The sequence below is a fragment of the Mirounga angustirostris genome, unplaced genomic scaffold, assembly GCF_029215605.1.
Source record: "Mirounga angustirostris isolate CCGP_5_RB_7025 unplaced genomic scaffold, mMirAng1.0.hap1 SCAF_2, whole genome shotgun sequence".
Lineage (NCBI taxonomy): Eukaryota > Metazoa > Chordata > Mammalia > Carnivora > Phocidae > Mirounga > Mirounga angustirostris.
This window is the reverse complement of record NW_026991710.1, coordinates 149,914,411-149,935,470: the sequence shown is the minus strand read 5'-3', so window position 1 is coordinate 149,935,470 and position 21,060 is coordinate 149,914,411. Positions and strand designations below refer to the sequence as shown.

The following is a 21,060-nucleotide window of genomic DNA, read 5'->3' as shown; positions in this document are numbered from 1 at the left end:
CAGCCTGCCAACAGAAAACACCAGGGCTCCCGTTTTAATCTGGAGGCTGCATACCTTGAGGGGTGTGGTAAACCAGGTTAGCAAGTGCTATTTTACTCTGTTCCCAAGTTTTTCTGTAGCTATTCTGACACGTGGCTCATGGGGGGCACTTAGTCCATGTTGGCTGAATGAGTGAGTAAAGGGATAAATGTATGGATTATAAAGTTTGACTCTGATTCTCATTTAGGAGTGTGATGATTCATTTTATGTGTAAACTTGACTGTCCTGAGGGATGTCCAGGTAGCTGGTAAAATATTGTTTCTGGGTGTATCTGTGAGGGTGTTTCTGGGCAAGAGTACTATTTGATTTAGTTGACTGAGTAAAGAGATCAGCCCTCACCAATGCAAGCGGGCGTCATCCAATCCACGGGGGCCCGAATAGAACAAAAAGGCAAAGGAAGGGTGAGTATTTTTTCTCTTGAGCTGGGACAACCATTTTCTCCTGTCCTTGGACATCAGAGCTGTTGGTTCTTATCTTTTGGACTCTCAGACTTACACGAGCGGCTTCCTGATTCATGGAGGTTTGAGCTCGGACCGAGAGTTACACTATGGGGTCCCCTGGCTCTCAGGCTGTAGCACTTGGACTGAATCACACCGCAGGGTTTCCTGGTTGTCCAACTACAGCACATTGTGAGACTTTCTGGCCCCCATAACTGCATAAGCCAACTCCAAGAATAAATCTCCTCTTATCTATCTCTTCTTCTCTCTTGGTAGATCTATCCTATTGCTGTTTCTCTGGAGAACCCTGCCTAATATAAGGAGCTCGGTACAGCCAGTCTGGGATAGAGATGAAATCCAGGGAATGAAATTTGAAAACTCCGGTGCTTTATTTTTATTTATTTATTTATTTTTAAATATTTTATTTATTCATTTAAGAGAGACAGAGAGAGCACAAGCAGGGGGAGAGGCAGAGGGAGAGGGAGAAGCAGATTCCCCGCTGAGCGGGGAGCCCGATGCGGGGCTCGATCCCAGGACCTGGAGATCATGACCTGAGCCGAAGGCAGACGCTTCATCATCTGAGCCACCCAGGCGCCCCCAAACTCCAGTGCTTTAATGATCTTCAGAGATGATTTAGCTTAACCCCTTAATAGGGGCTTGAAGAGGATGAGGCCTAGAGAAATAACACAGACAGGAAACTCTCCGAGCTAGACCAGACGAGAACCCGAGTTCTTGGGAGGCACTGTGGATCTGAACCCACTGGCCGTGCTGGTCATCCTCTCAGGCACACGTGGCGCAGGCATTCACCTGATAGGGATCGTCATCGTGCTGGTGTTTCCAGAGCCAGAGTTAACAAACACCAAGGGTCTCGTGTAGATACTGGCTGCCTTGGCAGTGTGGGTTAAGGGCGTGGGGTGGACAGAAACGGGGTGGTAGGAGCTAGGGAAATGGCTTGGCAGGAAGGGGCTCTCTGTAAACAATCTTTGGATTCCTCCTGGCTGGGTTCCCATTTTATTAGGCGGATGATGATGTTGCCATCCCTGGGGGTCTCCTGTCTCTTGTGATGGTGAGGCTACGAGGGGAGGCTTCAGTGGGCTCTTGGGGGTGTCTTCCTAGGGGCCTTGGAGTGGCACTAGTGGGCTGCGCAGGTGGGTCTCCATGTGTCATTTGGTTTCTCTCAGCGTGAGGCAGGGCGGTGGAGAAAGAGGACAGGCTTTGGGGAGCTGGACCTTGGGCTCTGTGCCTTTCTAGCTGGTGTCTCTTTGAGCAAGTCACTCAGCTTTCTAAGTCTCAATTTCATCCTCTGTGTCCTCTGTGATAGGGAATAGTATTCACCCCGGAATATGGATGTCAAGTGCCTAGCATCGCGCTTGGTAGATGGAAGTTTGGGTGGTGGTCATCATTATAATTCTTAAATAAGGAGCCTGACTCTCTGCTATTCATCAGAGAGGGGGGCTGAGATCAGGGTTTGTGGAATCGCGTCTCTTTGAGAGAGTACAAAGAAGGCCTGCTCCTCTCCCGACTGCTTCCCCTTAGGTCCACGCAGCTCTAATGCCATGAGAGGACCTGATGGAGCTTTCCCTGTCAGGCTGTCATCAGCTTTGCAGGCCCAGATGACTTTGCAGTGGGTGGTGGTAAAGCATGTCCGGGAGATTAAATGGAGCAGAGTCCCATCTCCCTATGGTACTGGCAAGAAATCCCTTCCGTTGGAGCATCTTACATTGATTGGTCTGGTACAGGATTGCTTCTAGAGTATTTTCAGCAAAACGTTAGTTTTACTAGGCAACTTGATGTGGTAGAAAGAATACAATACAACGTATTGTAATACGCAAGCCTGATAGAAGACAACTTTTGTATTTATATTGCAAACAATGCAATACACAGACCTGATATAAAATCCTGGCTTTGCCACTCACTCACTGTGAAAATTGGGGAAAGTGTAACTGACTTCTCCGAGCCTCGATTTTTTCTGCAAAATAAGGGAAATGATCTGAGTAGTTATGAGGGTGAAATGAAATATCCCGGGTACAATAGTCTGCGAGGGCTCCCATCACAACATAGCACAGACTGGGGGCCTTCAAGGACAGAAATGAATTTTCTCATAGTTCTAGAAGCTAGAAGTCTGATAGGAAGGTGTCCGTAGAGTTTGGTTTCTCCTGAGGTCTCTCTCCTTGGCTTGCAATGGCCACCTTCTCTGTCTTCATGTGGTCTTTCCTCTGTGCTTGAGCACCACCCATGTCTCCCAGTGTTCCAGCTTCCTGTGCTTATCAGGACACTGGACATCTTGGGTTAGGGCTTACCCTAATGACCTCTTTTTAACTAAATCACCTCTTTATTTTATTTTTATTTTTATTTTTTTAAAAGATTTTATTTATTTATTTGAGAGAGAGCACATGAGAGGGGGGAGGGTCAGAGGGAGAAGCAGGCTCCCCGCCGAGCAGGGGGCCCGATGTGGGACTCGATCCCGGGACTCCAGGATCATGACCTGAACCGAAGGCAGTCGCTTAACCAACTGAGCCACCCAGGCGCCCTAAATCACCTCTTTAAAGGCCCTATCTCCAGGGGTGCCTGGGTGGCTCAGTAGGTTAAGCATCTGCCCTCAGCTCAGGTCATGATCTTGGGGTCCTGGGATGGAGTCCCACATGGGGGGGTCCCTGCTCAGCACGGAGTCTGCTTCCCCCTCCCTCTGCCCCTCCTGCCCCCACGCTGCTCATGTGTGTGCGTGCGTGTGTGCACTCTCTCTCTCAAATAAAGAAAATCTTAAGATAAATACACAGAGGCCCTATCTCCAAATACAGTCACATTCTGAGGTACTGAGGGATAAGGCTTGCACATATGAAATTTGCAGGGACACAATTCAGCCCATGACACCGGGTGAAGCTTCTAGCCAAGTAGAGGCTCCCCTAGATGCTCACTATGAGACCCGGGCATTTCTTTCCCCAGCCTCTTTCTCCCTGCTCCTATTCTGGAATGTTTCTGTGGTTTGGGAGTTGGTAATTATGCAGGGGGTGATAGTGATGTTTTTCACAGAGTTCAGTAGTAAAAGCCGATTAATGGCAGGAAGAAAAACACGAAAAGCCTGCTCAGCATTGCTCTCTAAGCAAAGAGTCTACCCCTCAGGTACTTTTCCTGGGCTAGTATTACTGAGAAATTATTTGCTAGCTCAGGAATCTGCAGAAAATATGTCGAGACCAGGTCAAAAACATGCTGTGGTTACCACACACCTCTTGTCCCTTTTGTGTTGGGCTGTTTGCTGCATGAGAGAGTAAAGGGTGGTTTCGTGGATATTTATATACCCACATAAGTGGAGGCTCTTTGGTGAGAATGTCTCTCTCAGAAGCATTATTATTTATGTGTATAATTCTTGAAAGAGTCTAAGTAATCTAAAATTGAAAGGCACTTTAAATATGATTGTATGTGCCAGGTACCGTAGTGGATATTGGGGAGAAGACTGGCTCTTGACAGGCTCTCTGCTCTCCAAGAGGTCAGCTTTCTTTTCTTCCTTCCTTTCTTTCTTCCTTTCTTCCTTTCTTCCTTCCTTCCTTTCTTTCTTTCTTTCTTTCTTTCTTTCTTTCTTTCTTTCTTTCTTTCTTCCTTCCTTCCTTCCTTTCTTCTTTCTTTCTTTCTTTCTTTCTTTCTTTCTTTCTTTCTTTCTTTCTTTCTTTTTTTTAAAGATTTTATTTATTTATTTGAGAGAGAAAGAGAGAGGGAGAACACAGAGGGTAAGTGAGAGGGAGAAGCAGACTGCCCACCGAGCAGAGAGCCTGATGTGAAACTCCATCCCAGGACCCTGAGATCATGACCTGAGCCGAAGGCAGGCGTTTAACCAACTGAGCCACCCAGGTGCCCCAAGAGGTCAACTTTCTACAACATCCTGCACATACACGGTCAAAAGTTCACAAGGCACTTTCCAGACATAAGGTAAACCCGGGCCCGTGATTGATGGCCCAGTGCTTGCACATTTGGGGTGTCGGGATCCTTGCTACCTCATGAGGCCTCTCTGTTTTTTGAATCTCCTGATATGGAGTTGGTCTCTGCCCTACCTGCCCCACTCCTCAGGTTCGAATATTACTTTGTGCCCAGACGAGGCTGCCGCATCCTTTGGTGAAGAGCCAAATGGCCTCAGCTCCATCAGCTCATGCCCCTGGGATACAGTTCCCAGACCTGACATCAGCCTGGGTGGGCCTCTTACCATTTGCCACCATCTTCCTAAAAGCAGAGCCTCCAGAATGGACCCAACCCTGAAGCAGTATAGCACCTGGGTGGGTAGAATGGCGGCACGGGCAGCGAGGAGACAGCACTCCCCACTAAAACCAGAGGCAGTGAAGTCATGGATAGTTTTTCTAAGGGCAAGAGTCTTTTTCAGCAAATTTCTAATGTTCAGATGCTTTATTAAGTCACATGACTTCTCTCTTCTCCACATTAGGGTGGCGTAACGAAGCCACATGTCTCTCATCTTCTTTATTATTATGAATAATAATATTCATTTATTTATAAAAATGTTGACCAGCTAGGGAAAGTTTGGTGTCGCAAAAGCCCTGTCCTAAATATTTTATGGATTTTTTTTTTTTTAAGATTTTTACTTATTTATTTGTCAGAGAGAGAGAGTGTGCACAAGAGGGGGGAGCGGCGGGCAGAGGGAGAAGCAGGCTCCCCGCTGAGCAGGGAGCCCGATGTGGGACAGCAAATGCCTCAGATCCTTCTAGGTGAGGGATCAGCCTGAGCAGAGTTTGGGGAGGAGGGACATGGCGCAGCACATCCCCTGAAGAGAGCTGGCTGTATCGAGAATGTCGGGCCTGGGGGAGGGGGTTAAGCACTAGGAAGGAGGAATGATAGACTCAGCAGCCTCGTGAAGTTTGTTTTTGCAGTGCTTTTGCTTCAAATGTTCTCCCTCTCTCCATCTCCACCGTGGAGTTCCAGGCTAAGAATAAATGCATCTTTCCCCTGAAGTGTTTATCGATCCCTGTGGCGGGAAGGGCTTGCTCTCTCGCCTGAGGCTGCTGGAGTCAGTTCTCGGTTCTCTGTAGTCACCTTGGCAGCCCCCTGTGGTTATTTGGTGGTGAGCACCCTGGAGAGCCCCAGGAGGGACAGCTGGTGCCCTGCTCGTCTCTGTCCCTTCTCAGGACCCTGTTTTTGACCTTGCCCATGGGCATCTCAGGGCCCATGGCGGCCTCCTTCCTTAGTCCTTGCCTCCTCAGACCGCTGAGGCTAAATTAATCCATGGTCTTGCTCCTCAGCCCTTCAGCCAATCCCAAGAGGCCTTGGCACTCACGGGGCAATAAATTCATTATACTCTGGGGTGCAGGCAGAACTAAGCTAGGGCCATTGTCTCGTCTTGACCCCTCACCAAGGTTTGGACTTCCCTCTCTCAGAACATATGCCAGGCAGAGAAAGGAGAAAGTGTTGTGCCTGCAAAACCTCTTGCAGAGCCTCTCTGGGTCTATAAAGCAGGCATGCTTTTTAATGTTTCAGTTTGCATTTAAAAACTCGAAGCACTTGCCCCGAGTTATTATAAATGAAGTAAGTGAATTATGATAGCATGTCTGGGTGAGCCCCCATTCTGCCCTAGGGTTAGGGGAAAAGGGGCTTGAAAGCTACTACCTGTGGCTTCCCCAGACTTGGCTGCAGGACCCATCAAGGTCACCCTGTGGTCAAAGGAGAGCTGCACAGTGGCAAGGAAATAAAGGGGACACAAAACATTTGGTCTAGTCTGTCTCTTAGTATCTAGAAACTTCTTCTTTACTACCATAAAAAACATCAAGTTGCGGCCTAATCTAGTGAGATTAGTTATGTCTCATTTGCTCCCGAGTCTGGAGTCCTCTGCAAGCCCCAGCCTCAAGCCCCTCCGACGAGGGCAAGGTGTACATTGCTCACCTTGGACTTCAGAGGCCTCCTGATAATTTCTCTGCCTTCTCCCCTTTGAGGATCAGGTGCTTTCCTGAAGATGAAAGCAGGAAGAGTCAAATGCGTCCATTTTCTTCTGCGGTCTGCTTTCATAATCAACCCCAAGCCTTCCTCATTTCTGTTCTTTCTTCTAGTAAAACTGAAAGGGCTCCTTTTGTCGGCCCCCTACCCCATTTGGGACCATCCCCTGCCTGCTCTGTTCTCACAGGTCTGTGCCACCTCTGTATCTTTCTCATGCCTCCAGAATGCACTGAACAGCTGTGCAGATTACTCACTGCACAACCCTAGGGGGCACCATTCACAGAAGCAATGAAGTGCATTGCACAATGGTACATAATGGCTCGGTGGGCCGCCTCCATACTTCATACACTTTCTTTGTTATGTCAGAGTCCCTCAGAGGCTTCCCTGAGTTGGCAGCTCTGAGTTCCTTTCCCCATTTGTGAGAGTCTTGCACAGAGATATATTTCTCTATTATAAGAAAAAAAAGTTCATTCCAAGTGCCTGTCTCAGTATTAGGGAGAAGCTTGAGGAATGGTGAGGAGAGGGGAGCCATGGAGTATATAGGCCTTACATGAAGGGTAACTTCTATTCAGTTCTAGCAGATTCTTGTCATGCAAGGGATGCCAAAAGAATGTTGCTCTATCTTCTGGTTTATTTGATAGAAGTAGAAATCTGGATTTTTAGGGACATCTGGCTGGCTTAGTCAGTAGAGTCTAAGACTCTTTTTTTCCCCTTAACTTCCTTAAGTTTTTCTAAAAATTTAAAATCAATTAATTAACATATAGTGTATTATTAGTTTCAGAGGTAGAGTTCAGTGATTCATCAATTGCATATAACATCCAGTGCTCATTAATGCCCGTTACCCAGTTACCCCATCCCCCCATCTCGTCCAGCAACCCTCAGTTTGTTTCCTAGAGTTAAGAGTCTCTTATGGCTTTTCTCCCTCTCTGATTTTGTCTTATTTTTCCTTTCCTTCCTCTATGTTCACCTGTTTTGTTTCTCAAATTCCACATATGAGTGAAATCGTATGATATTTGTCTTTCTCTGACTGACTTATTTCGCTCAGCATAATACCCTTTGGTTCCATCCACATTGTTGCAAATGGCAAGATTTTATTCTTTTTGATGGCTGCATAATATTCCATTGTATATATATACCACATCTTCTTTATCCATTCATCTGTCGATGGACATCTGGGCTCTTTCCATGTGTTGGCTATTGTGGACATTGCTGCTATAAACTTTGGGGTGCATGTGCCTTTTGAATCATTATGCTTATATCCTTTGGATAAATAATACCTAGTAGTACAATTCCTGGGTTGTAGGGTAGAGTAGAGCCTAGGACTCTTGATCTCGGGGTCATGAGTTTGAGCCCCACAGTGGGTATAGAGATTACTTAAAATAGATAAATAGAATTTAAAAAATGAAATCTGGATTTTTCTATTTTTTTGATCTTATTTATTTATTTTTTATGTTGAAGTATTTTTATTTTATATACAAAGAGCTAGAATTAAGGTGCGAATCTTGGATGACCCATTCAAGGCAGTTCACTTAATCCAACTTAAGGAAGCCAGTGTGCTTTGCGTCCTGATGGAAACACTGGTGGCACATATTGAGGCCATATTTCTGGATCAGACCCTGCAGGTTTGAGCAGATGCAGCAAGAACGCGAACCCTGGTAGAATTTTCTTGGATAGCTCTAGCAGAGCTGCTGGTGACCCACCTTCCTTTCTCAGATTCAATGAGGCAAAAAGGGAAGAGCTCCCAAATGCACCTGTTCTTCAAATTTGAGGGGGCAGGGAGGAGACACAGTTTACCCAGAAGGCAGTGCTGAGAAATGAGGCATACGCTGTGCGGCTAACTGGTTCTGGGGAGTGAGGAAAATCTGGATTTTTAGATGAAGCCTCCAGCTTTTTTTTTTTTTTTAAAGATTTTATTTATTTGACAGAGAGAGACACAGCGAGAGAGAGAGCACAAGCAGGTGGGGTGGCAGGCAGAAGCAGAGGGAGAAACAGGCTCCCCGCCGAGCAGAGAGCCCGATATGGGGCTCGATCCCAGGACCCCGGGATCATGACCTGAGCAGAAGGCAGACGCTTAACCAACTGAGCCACCCAGGCGCCCAAGCCTCCAGCTTTCAAATGGTGGCTCAAGGGTGCTTGAGTGGCTCAGTTGGTTAAGCATCTGCCTTCTGCTCAGGTCATGATCCCAGAGTCCTGGGATCGAGCCCCCGCATCGGGCTCTCTGCTCAGTGGGGAGCCTGCTTCTCCCTCTCCCTTTCCCACTCCCCTTGCTTGTGTTCTCTCACTCACTCTCTCTCTCAAATAAGTAAATAAATAAAATCTTAAACAATATTGGCTCAAATGAAAAACAAATACCAGATGGGACCAAAGAGAAATGATTGTGAACTGTTTTTGTCCTACAGGCTGCAGAGAATAGTGATTTCTGCTTTTTAATCCCAAAGGGGGAAATTGTCATGGAGAAAGAAAACTGTCAGCAGAGGTTCTGCCATAGGTGATGGAGACTTTTTTCGGGCAGCATCTTGCAGTTTTGAAGGCTAGCTGACCAGGTGGCACCTATGGGATGTGCAGGGTTTTCCTATTATGATAGCACTTTCCCCCGCCTTGGTTCTAAATTTCCTGATGAACCTGTCTTTGTCCTTACGGCAGGACGGGGACATTTGATCTCCAGGGATGACAGTCAGTTTGGATACAGTGGTGTGCCCTTACCAGTCATAAAACAGTGACAGAGCCCCCGAGTGCCCTCCCCAGTTTTCAAGGCCTCTCTAGAACCCTTTAAACTAAAGATTACTAAAGAGTTAATATCTAGCACAGCAGGAAGCCTCCAGACACCAAGTTGGTCACTAAATACTTTGAATATTATCCACATGGTTTCTATTTTTAGATTGAGAAAGGAACCATAGAAGTTTTCTCAGTTTTGCCCATAACCAACCTCCTGCCTGGTGAATGGTAGATCATCAACTCAGGTCTTTTTTTTTTTTTTTTAAGATTTTATTTATTTATTTGCCAGAGAGAGAGAGAGCATGCGAGCACAAGCAGAGGGAGCAGCAGAGGGAGAGGAAGAAGCAGGCTCTCCGCTGAGCAAGGAGCCCGATGCGGGGCTCGATCCCAGGACCCTGGGATCACGACCTGAGCTGAAGGCAGATACTTAACCCACTGAGCCACCCAGGCATCCATCAACTCAGGTCTTAATTGGGCTCTCTCTTCATGACAGCACATGATTTTCAGATATTTAACAGCTTTGAGTATGAAATTTTGAAGACCAGTGTGGTCCCCAGGTCTTCACAAAAGGTAAAGAAACAATGTTATGAGTCAAAGAACACAGGTAGGGAAGAACATGGTGTGTACAAGAAGGTGGCCCTTCTTGCATTGGACCCTGGTAAAGAACATGCCCCTGGGAGTCTCTGCCTCTTCAGGATGGGCCTCAGAATCAACACGGAGCTAACCTGAACCATCTGTGCAGACCGTAGCTTGGAGCAAGTCACTGAGCTAAGCCCAGTCTAGTTGCCAAATGAGTCAACTTGAAAACCAGTGAGCAGGGGACCAAATGCTTATTGTTGCACGTCACCAAAGTTTGGGGTGGTTTGTTATGCAGTATCATTGTGGCTGGGGCTGACTCATACAGAAATTGGTTAATATTTTGATGTGAGTCAGACATAAGTTTGGCTTGGCTTCTGCCACAACCTGTGTGATCCTGACCAAGTAACTTAACTCTTCTACCATAGCCTAGAGTTTATTTTTGTGAAGATTAAATGAGACTATCTGTGTAATTTGCTTAAAATATTATCTGGCACACAGTTGGTTGTAAATATTCTAATTCGTAATAAAGCCAATTGGTTTTTTGAGGAGAAATGTACTCCCATTATCCTAACAACTATTCTTGTTTTGCATATTTATTTCCATTCTTGCCCACATGAATACATATGTTAGATCTTTACAATCATAATGTACATAGCCATGTCCACTTTGATCAGAAATATTTCCCTCTGTTTCTGTATAGCTTTCATGATCTCACATTTTTACTGTGTACAGAAGACTTGTAGAGAAAGACCGTAATTTTTTCATGAATTTATAATAGTTCTAGTTTAAAAAAATGTTGCCAATGCCACAATAAATACTAATTCAAACACTTTATTGGGGATCTGCTATGTGCCAGACACTGTGCTAGGAGCTAGGAATGCAGGAATAAATAAAAGCAGACAAAAATCTCAACTCCGCAGAACTCACGTTATAGCAGTAAAGACCGACAATAAAAGCCAACCAAATAAATAATAATATATTGTGTCACTGATGATAAACTATGGAGAAAAATAAAGCAGAGAAGGTGGATGGGAAGTACCAATGGAGCTCAGGGTGTGGTTTGCAATTTTACATAGGATGCTATGGGAATATACTCTACCTCACCAGAGGGTAAAGGAGATAAGCAGTTGAGCGATCCAGATATTTGTGCAAGGGCATTTTTTTTTTTAAGATTTTATATTTAAGGGGCGCCTGGGTGGCTCAGTTGTTAAGTGTCTGCCTTCAGCTCAGGTCATGATCCCAGGGTCCTGGGTTCGAGCCCCACATTGGGCTCCCTGCTCCGCGGGAAGCCTGCTTCTCCCTCTTCTACTCCCCCTGCTTGTGTTCCCTCTCTCGCTGTGTCTTTCTCTGTGAAATAAATAAAATCTTGAAAAAAAAAGATTTTATATTTAAGTAATCTCTGCACCCAATGTGGGGCTCCAACTCACAACCCGAGATCAAGAGTCTCATGCTCTACCAACTGAGCCAGCCAGGGGCCCCAGGGAAGAACATTTTTGACAGAGATTAGTGAGGGCAAATTCCCTGAATGCCCTATGTGTTTGAAGAACAGTCAGGAGGCCTATGTGAGTGAAGTGGAATGTATGAGATGGAAAATGGTAGGAGATAAAGTCAGGAAAATAAAAGGGAGTCAAAATGTGTAGGGCCTTGGCTTTTTTTCTGTTTAAGCCTATCTATCTTTTGTTAGATAGCTATGCAATCATCACCACCATCCATTTCCAGAACTTTCCGTAGTCCCAAACTGAAACTCCGTATCCATGAGACACTACCCGCCCCCCGCCTCCCAGCTCCTGGCAGCTCCCATTCTATCTCCTGTGCTTTGGCTTTTACTTTGAGTGTTATAGGAACCACTGGTGGGTTTTGAACAGAGAAGTGCTATGATTTGACTTGGGTTTCAACAGACACATCTGGCTGCTGTGTTTAGAAAGATGTAAAGGGGAGGAGGGGCAGAGGCAGGGAGGCTAGATTGGTGGGAGGAGATGGAGCCTTGCACCAGGGTGGTTGCAGGGGAGGTGGTGAGAAGTGATATTCTCAAGGCAGAGCAAACAAGGCTTTCGGATGGATGTGATATGGGCTACGAGAGAAAAAGAGAAATCAAGGATTTTTTGACCTAAGCAACTGGAAGAATAGAGTTGCGGTAAAGTTAGGTGTGGAAGACTTCAGAAGAGGAAGCTTTTTTGGGGGAAGATCAGGAGCTCCATTTTGGACACATCCAGAATGACATACCTTATTAAACATTCAAGCTGAGATGTTGAATAGAGAGCTGAGTCTGGAGTTCACAGACACCAAATTGAGGATCAAGATTTGCAAGCAAGGTATAGATGGTGTCTAATGCTGTAGACTGATTGAGTTTACCAAAGTAGAGAGAATGGCCAAAAAAAAAAACAAGTCCTGGGAGTGCACCTGAAGACTCTCTAAGGTTAGGAGGTCAGGGATACGAGGAGGAATCAGGAGGAAAAATGAAGAGAAGCAGCTAGGGAAGGACAACTAGAAGGTGTGTCTTTATGAAATTCCAGTGAAGAATGTGCTCCATGGAGCTCCACACAATCGGTGGTGGTTTGTACCTGATGGGATCTGTCCACACACCTGCTGAGTGTGAGGGTCACTGGTAAGTCAAGGAGTGAGCCAGCATTTAGGAAAGGGGATTGAAGAGCAGTTCAGGGAGGGCCAGGGTATGGGGGAAGAGAGCCCTGAGGAGTGAGTGGAATTTGTGGATTAGGGAAAACAACTGTCCAGAAGTGTCCATTGTGAGCTCCAGATACTAGGGTTGAGCCCCAGAGTAAAGGAGACTGGGGCAGTGGCAAGACATGGGAATGCAGCAATCCCCCAGGTCCCTGGACCCTCCCCCATAAGAAGGGTCTCTGGTGAACTCTGAGGCTGCTGGTGGAATTGTCCTCAGTCAGACGCACTCAGAAGCTACCAGTTTGATGGAGACAGGCAAGGATTGTAGCGCTGCTAAAATAAGATTAGGTCTATGTTACTGCCTTAATTGAATACTTGCCAGTCCCAATTTCATATGTTGAAGCCCTAACCCCCAATATCTCAGAGTGTGACTGTATTTGAAGATAAGTTCTTTAAAGAGGTGACTGAGTTAAAATGAGGCCTTTAGGGTGGGCCTTAATTCAGTCTGACTGGCATCCTTAAAAGAAGAGGAAATGTAAATACCAGACAAGCACACACAGAGGGGACCATAAGAGGACACGGTGAGAAGGTGACAATCTGCAAACTAAAGAGAAGTCTCAAAAGAAACCAACATTTCCAACACCTTGATCTTGGACTTCCAGCCTCTAGAACCATGAGAAAATAAATTTCCTTGTTTAAGTCATCCAATCTGCAGAAAGGCCCATCAGGCAAGAAGCTGAGGGTCACTTCTGGCCAACAGCCAGCTAGGAACTGAGGCCCTGAGTCCATTAGCCCAAAAGAAACCGAATCCTGCTGACTACCACATCAGTGAGCTCCGAGGTAGATTCTTCCCCAGCTGAGCCTCCAGATAAGAACATAATCTTGACCAACACCTTGAGTGCCATTTTGTGAGAACTTGAAGCAGAAAACGGCAAAGCTAAGTCCAGATACCTGGCCCACAGAAACTCTATGATAATAGATGGTGTGCTGGTTGAAGTGCTAAGTGTGTGTTAATTTGTTACTCAGTGCTAGATAAATAATACGATCTTAGGGTGGGGTGGGAGGGATGGGGTGACTGGGTGATAGACACTGGGGAGGGTATGTGCTCTGGTAAGCGCTGTGAATTGTGCAAGACGGTTGAATCTCAGATCTGTACCTCTGAAACAAATAATGCAATATATGTTAAGAAAAAAAAAAAGAAGAAGAAGAAGGTAGCGGGAGGGGAAGAATGAAGGGGGGGAAATTGGAGGGGGAGATGAACCATGAGAGACGATGGACTCCGAAAAACAAACTGAGGGTTCTAGAGGGGAGGGGGGTGGGAGGATGGGTTAGCCTGGTGGTGGGTATTGAGGAGGGCACGTTCTGCATGGAGCACTGGGTGTTATGCACAAACAATGAATCATGGAACACCACATCTAAAACTAATGATGTAATGTATGGGGATTAACATAAGAATAATAAAAATACAATCTTAGAAAGGTCCTTGAGATGTAGACTGAGGTTTCTCTTGGGCCCAATTAGCATTGGCCTGAGGTGGGCTCCTTGAATGTAACCAGAAATTTGAGTCTCCTGGGATAAATCACCTTACCACCGACCACCTCAAATTCCTTATGATGAAATGAGAAGTTTGCACAGATCTCTGAGGTCTCTTTGCTTGCAAACTTTCTACGGCACGGATTGAGAGCCCACAGCCAGTACACCTGGATTGGTTGGCTTGGGGCAGCACATTTTTGCCTTATTTGAAAACCAGTTTTTGGTGTTTCATACTTTTGCCGAAGGCAGCTGGAGTGGGTCAAATAGTGTCTCCAAAATTCATGTCCATCTAGAACCTCAGAGTGTAACCTTATTTGGAAGTAGGATCTTTGCAGATATAATTTAGTTGAGATCACACTGGATTAGGATGGATACTAAACCCAATAACTGATGTCCTTATAAGAAGAGGAGAGGACACAGAGAGACAGAGAAGAAGGAGATGTGAAGACAGAGGCGAGGGTAGAGTGACCAGTTACAAGCCGATGATCCCAGGATTGCCAGGAGTCACCAGAAGCTAGGAGACAGGCAAAGAAGGAATTTTTCCTAGATACTTTGAAAGGAGTGTGGTCCTGCTGACACCTTGATTTCAGAATTTTAACTTTCATGAGAGAGAATAAATTTCTCTTGTTTTAAGCCACCTGGTGTGTGGTAATTTTTTATGGCAGTATTAGGAGGCTAATCAAACATTATCACATATTTTCTTTTAAACTCGCATATACTATACAGAATCACTAGGATTCTTGGAATTTTCATGAAGAATTATAGATATTCCATTATGTGGCCATGAAGAAGGACGATTTTGAAGATTTTAGGTAATTTGAAGGCTGCTTATGATTCAGTGTTAAGAGCAGAAAGCAAAAGTATGTATAGTATGCTTATAACTCGTTTAAAAAAAAGCCACCTGCATAAAGAAAAAGAAGAGGCCGTGAGCTGAAACAGAAATAAGATGGTAGGATGGGGGGGGGGGGCTTTTCTCCCTTCTAATTTTTCAAAATTCTTTAATCTGTCTATATTCACTTTTGTGGATAATATCATAGGAAAACGGAATAAAAGAAATCCAGAGTTTGAGAGAGAATCTGAGAAACATGCAGGTTATGGACCATCAGACTGAAATGAAGTGACCCAGCTACCTGACGTAAGATTAACAACATTAGGGGCACCTGGGTGGCTCATTTGGTTAAGCATCCGATTCTTGATTTCCATTCAGGTCATGATCTTGGGGTCGTGGGATCCAGCCCTGTGTCAGGCTCCATGCTCAGCGCGGAGTCTACTTAAGACTCTCTCCCTGTCCCTCTGCCCCACCCCCCACCGCGCTCTCTCACGTGTTCTCTCTCTCTCTCTCAAAATAAATAAATAAATCTTTAGAGAAAAATGAATAACACCATTAGCCTCGAAAGTGCCTCACCTATATCCTTCCCTATTTCTCCCCTCCTTTTCAGAGGTTACAGCTGTTCAAAATTGAGTACGTATCACTATTTTGCCTTTTTTAACAAAGATTTTTAAAATTATTTTTAAGTAACTCTAACCCAGGTGGGGCTGGAACTTACAACCCCAAGATCAAGAGTTGCCTGCTCCACCGACTGAGTCAGGCGGCCACCCCTATTTTGTCTTTTAAATGATAGTATTATTGTGGATTATGCATCTGTAAATGATCACTGTTTGGTTCTCCTTATTTTGAGGTTTATTAGCATGGTTGGACATCCTCGTGTTGTGACATGCTTTTTTGATCCAATGTTATACACCTAACAACCACACGTGTTGATTTATATAGTTACACTTCACTGATGTATCGCCTGGTCTTAAAATGTATGCATTCGTAGCTTTGTCTGGGTATTTTAGAACAAAGATCCATTTTGAGGCAGTAAAACTTTCACACGGAAGCATTTGCTGACACATTGGACCAAGTCATGGTGGTTGTTTTCTTGTCTCTTTTTCTTTACCACTTGGCATATTTCTTATTTCCTGTCAGGCGTGATTTATCTCAGGCCAGTTCCTGTTCTGGGAGGTGGTGAAGGCGGGATGAAGGTGGGGGAGGGCACTGTCCTTGAATGAGGGACACCTAACAGATCAGCACAAGGCCCTAGACTTCACAGTGCAGCAAAACTCTGCTGGTTTCTTGGAAGTCGTTATGAAGGATCTTTCATTTTTGGCATTTCTGCTTCCTCTCTGGATCTTTGGTCTATGCAGTGACCTCAGTGTTTCCTGACTGTGGAATCACATGCCTTTCTCTACTTTGGAGTTTGAGCTTTCTAAAGCTCCAACTCTTTGGCAATAGATAGCATGTGGGCCTGATGTCAGCAGCTGGGAAAAGTCTTTCTGTGGCTTTCTGTCAATATCCACATGACACCAATGACTCCTGGTGGACCCCTGATCTGACCCACTGATGGAGGAGGCCACACTCTGCGGGTTCTCCTGAGTCAGGCCCTTAAAGGCTACCAACAGCACGTGCGAAGGACTTGAGAGTTTACCGAGCCTCTCCAAACACACATTCCTGTTTGACTCGGCAACAATCCCACTGGTGAGCAGTTCAGGTCCATCTGACAGAATAGAAGATCCATTGTTAAGTGAGAGAATGGGGCACGGTGTGATTAAGAAGACAACCAGCATGTATTAATTATCTCCCTTGGGCTTACCACTGCTCTAGGTACTTTATGCCCATTCGATCCTTTAAACAAACTTGTGAGGCCAATAGTATTTTCATGCTATTATTTTTAAAAGATCACTGTTACAGACGGCATGTTGGCTCACCCTCTCCCATTCCTATGTTGAAGCTCTAACCCCCAAGGAGGATGTGATTAGGAGGTGGGACTGTGGGAGGTAATTAGGTTTATATGAGGTCATGGGAGCATGGCCCTCATGATGGGATTAGCCTCTCCACCAAATGAGGACAGAACTAGAAGGCTGCTCTCCACACGTCAGAAAGCAGGCTTTCACCAGACACGGGATCTGCTGGGACCTGGGTCTTGGACTTCCAGCCTCTAGAACTGCGAGAAATCGATGTTTGCTGGGTAAACCGCCCAGTCTATGGTATTCTCGTTATAGTAGCCAGAACAGACTAGGACAATAAGTAGGCTCAAAAATAAAGTGGCACAGCGATAGGGGAAGAACAGGATCTGAAACTCAGCTCTGTCTCCTGTTCAGTGCTTTTGCCCATCATTACTTATGTGATCCTTTGCTGAGCAACTGATTCCCCCAAAACTTAGTAGTTTAAAACAATGGCAATCATTTGTGATCTCACGGTTTCTATAGATTAGGAATTTGGGAGCTGCTTTAGCGGGCTGCTGTGACTCAGGGTCCGTCACGGAATCTCAGGCAAGATGTCACCGAGGGGCTGCTGTTCACCTGAGGACTTGACTAGGCCTGGAGGATCTGCTTCCTGGAGGATCTCCAGCCTTCTTGGCTGACTCACATGGCTGGCCAGTTGGTGCCAGCTATTGGCAGGTGGCCTAGTTTCTCTGCATCTGTGCTGCTTGGATGTCCTCACGTGTAGAGGCTGGCTTCCCAGAGCGGGAGACCTATGAGAGAGCCAAGACGGAGCCTCAGTGTCTTTTATGACTTTGCCTCAGAAACCACAACTGTCATTTCTGGAATATCCCATTGGTTGCAAAGCCCAGCCCTGTTTGATGTGGGAGGGGTACTACACAAGGGCGTGGATACTGGGAGGTGGGAATTATTGGGGGCCACTTTGGAGTCTGGGTACAATACTAGCTACATTGCCTAGCAACGTAGAATGTTGGTGCTGGTTAAAATCCAACACAGAGATAGCATTTTCTAGTGTTAATTGGGTTCCAGAAGCTGACAGCATAAAGCTTTCAGGTTTCCATGATTTTTTTTTTTTTAGGTTTCTATGGTTTTATAATAAAAATTGGACTTAAGGGCTTTTGCTTGCTGATAATGTAAACATTGGAAAGGATTAACATAAAACATAGATAGTATTTTGGGGGGGTATTTGATGATTTAAAAATCCTAAACATTCAGTTGGGTTTAAAGAAAGACCATCTCCCAATATAGTCAAGTTAACATTATCATGATTTAAAAAAACAGTAATTCTTTAGTATTGCTTAATCCCCAATCCAAGTAGTCTGCCAAATGTCCTTTTTGGTTGGTTATACAGAACCATACATTGCATTTGGTCGTTATGTCCCTTAGAGTTCTTTTATTCAAAAGCAGGCCCTTTTATTATGACCCTGACTTGGGAAGTTCTGCAGAATGTCCCACTTTCTGGGCTTGTCTAATTGCTTCCTTGCTGGGAAGCTTAGCCGGTTTCTCCATCCCTTGAATTTCCCATAATTGAAAGTTAGGTCTAAAGTTTTGATAGGCTTACATTAACCCTCTAAACTAGAAGACATTATAAGAGATGGACTTCATGTTTCTGCATATCAAGAGACACATGAACTCTAGTGTTCGTGATATTGTAATATAATAACAAATATGCATTTGGTCTGTGATAAAATAAGAAATATATTTGGTCTTCGTCCCTGGCTCCTGGCACAAGTGCTTCTTTTTTTTTTTTTTTTTAAGATTTTATTTATTTGACAGAGAGAGAGATAGCAAGAGCAGGAACACAAGCAGGGGGAGGGAGAAGCAGGCTTCCCGCTGAACAAGGAGCCCGATGTGGGGCTCGATCCCAGGACCCTGGGATCATGACCTGAGCCGAAGACAGACGCCTAACGACTGAGCCACCCAGGCACCCCAAGCGCTTCTTAAACCCTTAGAATTTCCTGAGTGGTATGGGAGAGAGGAGTGTCTTGTTATTCATAAAAAAAACCCTTTCCACCGTACCTGGGTTTATACTAATGAAGTGACTCTTTGGTGGATCCCTACATAGCCTCAAAATGGGGGCTGGTTGCCAGTGGAATCAACCATGTGATTAGAGGCTTGGAACGTATCCTGGCGCTGGGAACATGATGCACCCCAACTCCACAGGGACAGAAACTCCTGCACTAGAGATCCTTCTGGTCCTCACCCTATGTACCTTTTCACTCGGCTTTTCGTCTGTATTCTTTGTAATGTCCTGTATACTAGACCAGTCAGCACAGGCAAATCTTCCCCTGAGTTTTGTGAGCCATTCCAGCAAATTACTGAACCTGAGAAGGGGGTTTGTGGGAACTCCTGATGTATATATATAGCCGGTTGGTCAGAAGTATGGGAGACCTGGACTTGCGATTGGCATCTGAAGTGGGGGCGATGTAACCTGGGGGGTCTGGGCTAACTCTGGGGAGTTAGGGTTGCAACTGAATCAAATCGTAGGACACCCAGTTGGTGTTTGCAGAGAACTGGAGAATTGGTTGGTGTGGGAAAAACAGCCCCACACATCTGGTGTCAGAAGTGTTGTAAGCAGAGAAACAGCTTTCCCTTAGTGTGTAAGATAACGCCAGGGTTAGGGGTTGGCAGCCTGGTCCCTTCGTGGGGGGACCCCTTGTGGCTAGATGGTAATGACGGGGATGTTACTCTGGCATTGCACAAAATCCAGCTCCCCACTTACAATTGACTTCACAGTTTCAACATTAAGGAATAATCCTCGATGGAATCAATAATTTCATTAGGCTTGGAAAATGATGATTTTCCAGTTCTGTCAACCCTTTTATGTGTATAAGCTGGCGGTTTTCTGTAAGGCAAAGCTTTCTCTCATCAACTGAAATACAGTTCCTGCTGGAAATGTAGAATCAATGGGAATGCCTTTCTTTTACATGACTAATTTTCAAAGCAAGGGGTTGGTTTTACAGTCAACCCAAAGAATAACAAATGAATGTTTTTTTCCTATTGCCTTGGATTTCTCTTCTTTGATTATCACCCTGGATTTGTGGATTTTTATTGATTCATGTGTTTCAAGCAACTGTGTTCATAATGTTTTGATGCTCTAGAGCATCTTTAACAACTCTTTTGAGGTATAATTAACTTGTGGTAAACTACACATACATATACACAGTGTACAAGTTGATGAGTTTTTGACATATGCTTACATCAATGAAACCATCACCAAATGAAGATAATGGATGCTTCCATCGCCCTCAAAAGTTTTACTCTGCCCTTTGTAATTCATCCCTGCTTCTACCCTTGTCCCCAGGCAACCACTGATATACGGTCTGTTCCTATTTGTTTTCATTTCCAAGAATTTTAAATAAATGGAACCACACAGTGCCTTCTAGTTTATGTCTGGTTTCTTTCATTCAACGTAATGGTTCTGACAATCATCCATGCTGTTGTGTGTATCACTAGTTTGTTCCCTTTTAAAAATTAAAAAAAAATTAGGCAGCTTTATTTAGGTGTAATTGACATATAATCAACTGCATGTATTTAGCATGCACACTTGGATAAGTTCTGATCCATGAATATACACCATAAAACATCACTATAAACAAGATAAGGAAATCATACATCACTCCCCAAAATTTTCTTTTGCCCCTCGGTAGTCCCTCCCTTCTGCTTTTCTCTCTGTCTCCATCCCTAAGCAACACCGATCTTGCTCTCTCTACAGATTTGACTACATTTTCCGGAATGGAATCATGTAGTATGTGCTCTTCTTTTTGAGATTCATCTGTGTAAGTTCATGTATCAATAGTTCACTTTTTTTATTGCTGAGTAGTACTTCATTGAATAGATAGACCACAGTTTGTTTATCCATTCACCTGTCAATGAGAGTTTGGGTTGTTTCCATTTTTGGGCTATTATAAAGAAACCTGCTATGAATTTTTGAGTACAGTCTGTGTGTGAATGTATACTTTCATTTCTTTTGGGTAAATACCTTAAAGTGGAATGGCTAGGTCATATGTAGGTGACTTTTTTTTTTTTTAAATAGTCCACACCCAGTGTGGAGACCAACACGGGGCCCGAACTGACAACCCTGAGATCAAGACCTGAGCTGAGATCAAGAGTAGGATGCTTAACCGACCAAGCCACCCAGGCGCCCCTGACGGTTGGTTTTTAAGAGCACTGACAAAACTGGTTTTTGAAGTGGTCAAACCATGTTACCTTCCCACCGGCGGTGTATGAGAATTCCAGTTGTCCTCCATCCTCACACTTGGTGTGGGTGGTCTTTCAGTGTAATTATTCCAGGGGCTGCGCAGTGGTGTCTCATTGCAGTTTTAACTTGCCTTTCCTTGATGACTAATGACGTTGAGCATCTTTTCATGTGCTTATTGGCCATTCATGTATCTTTTCTCGTGAAGTGTTGATCCAGGCCTTTGGCCCGTTTTTGAAATTGGGCTCTTCA

General features: G+C 44.9%; 1 pseudogene; it reads right to left on the bottom strand.

The window, feature by feature from the left end:
* Positions 1-7,930: 7,930 nt before the first annotated feature.
* On the bottom strand, positions 7,931-13,219 carry LOC123847790 (small ribosomal subunit protein uS14-like; annotated as a pseudogene).
* Between the last annotated feature and the right edge of the window lie 7,841 nt (positions 13,220-21,060).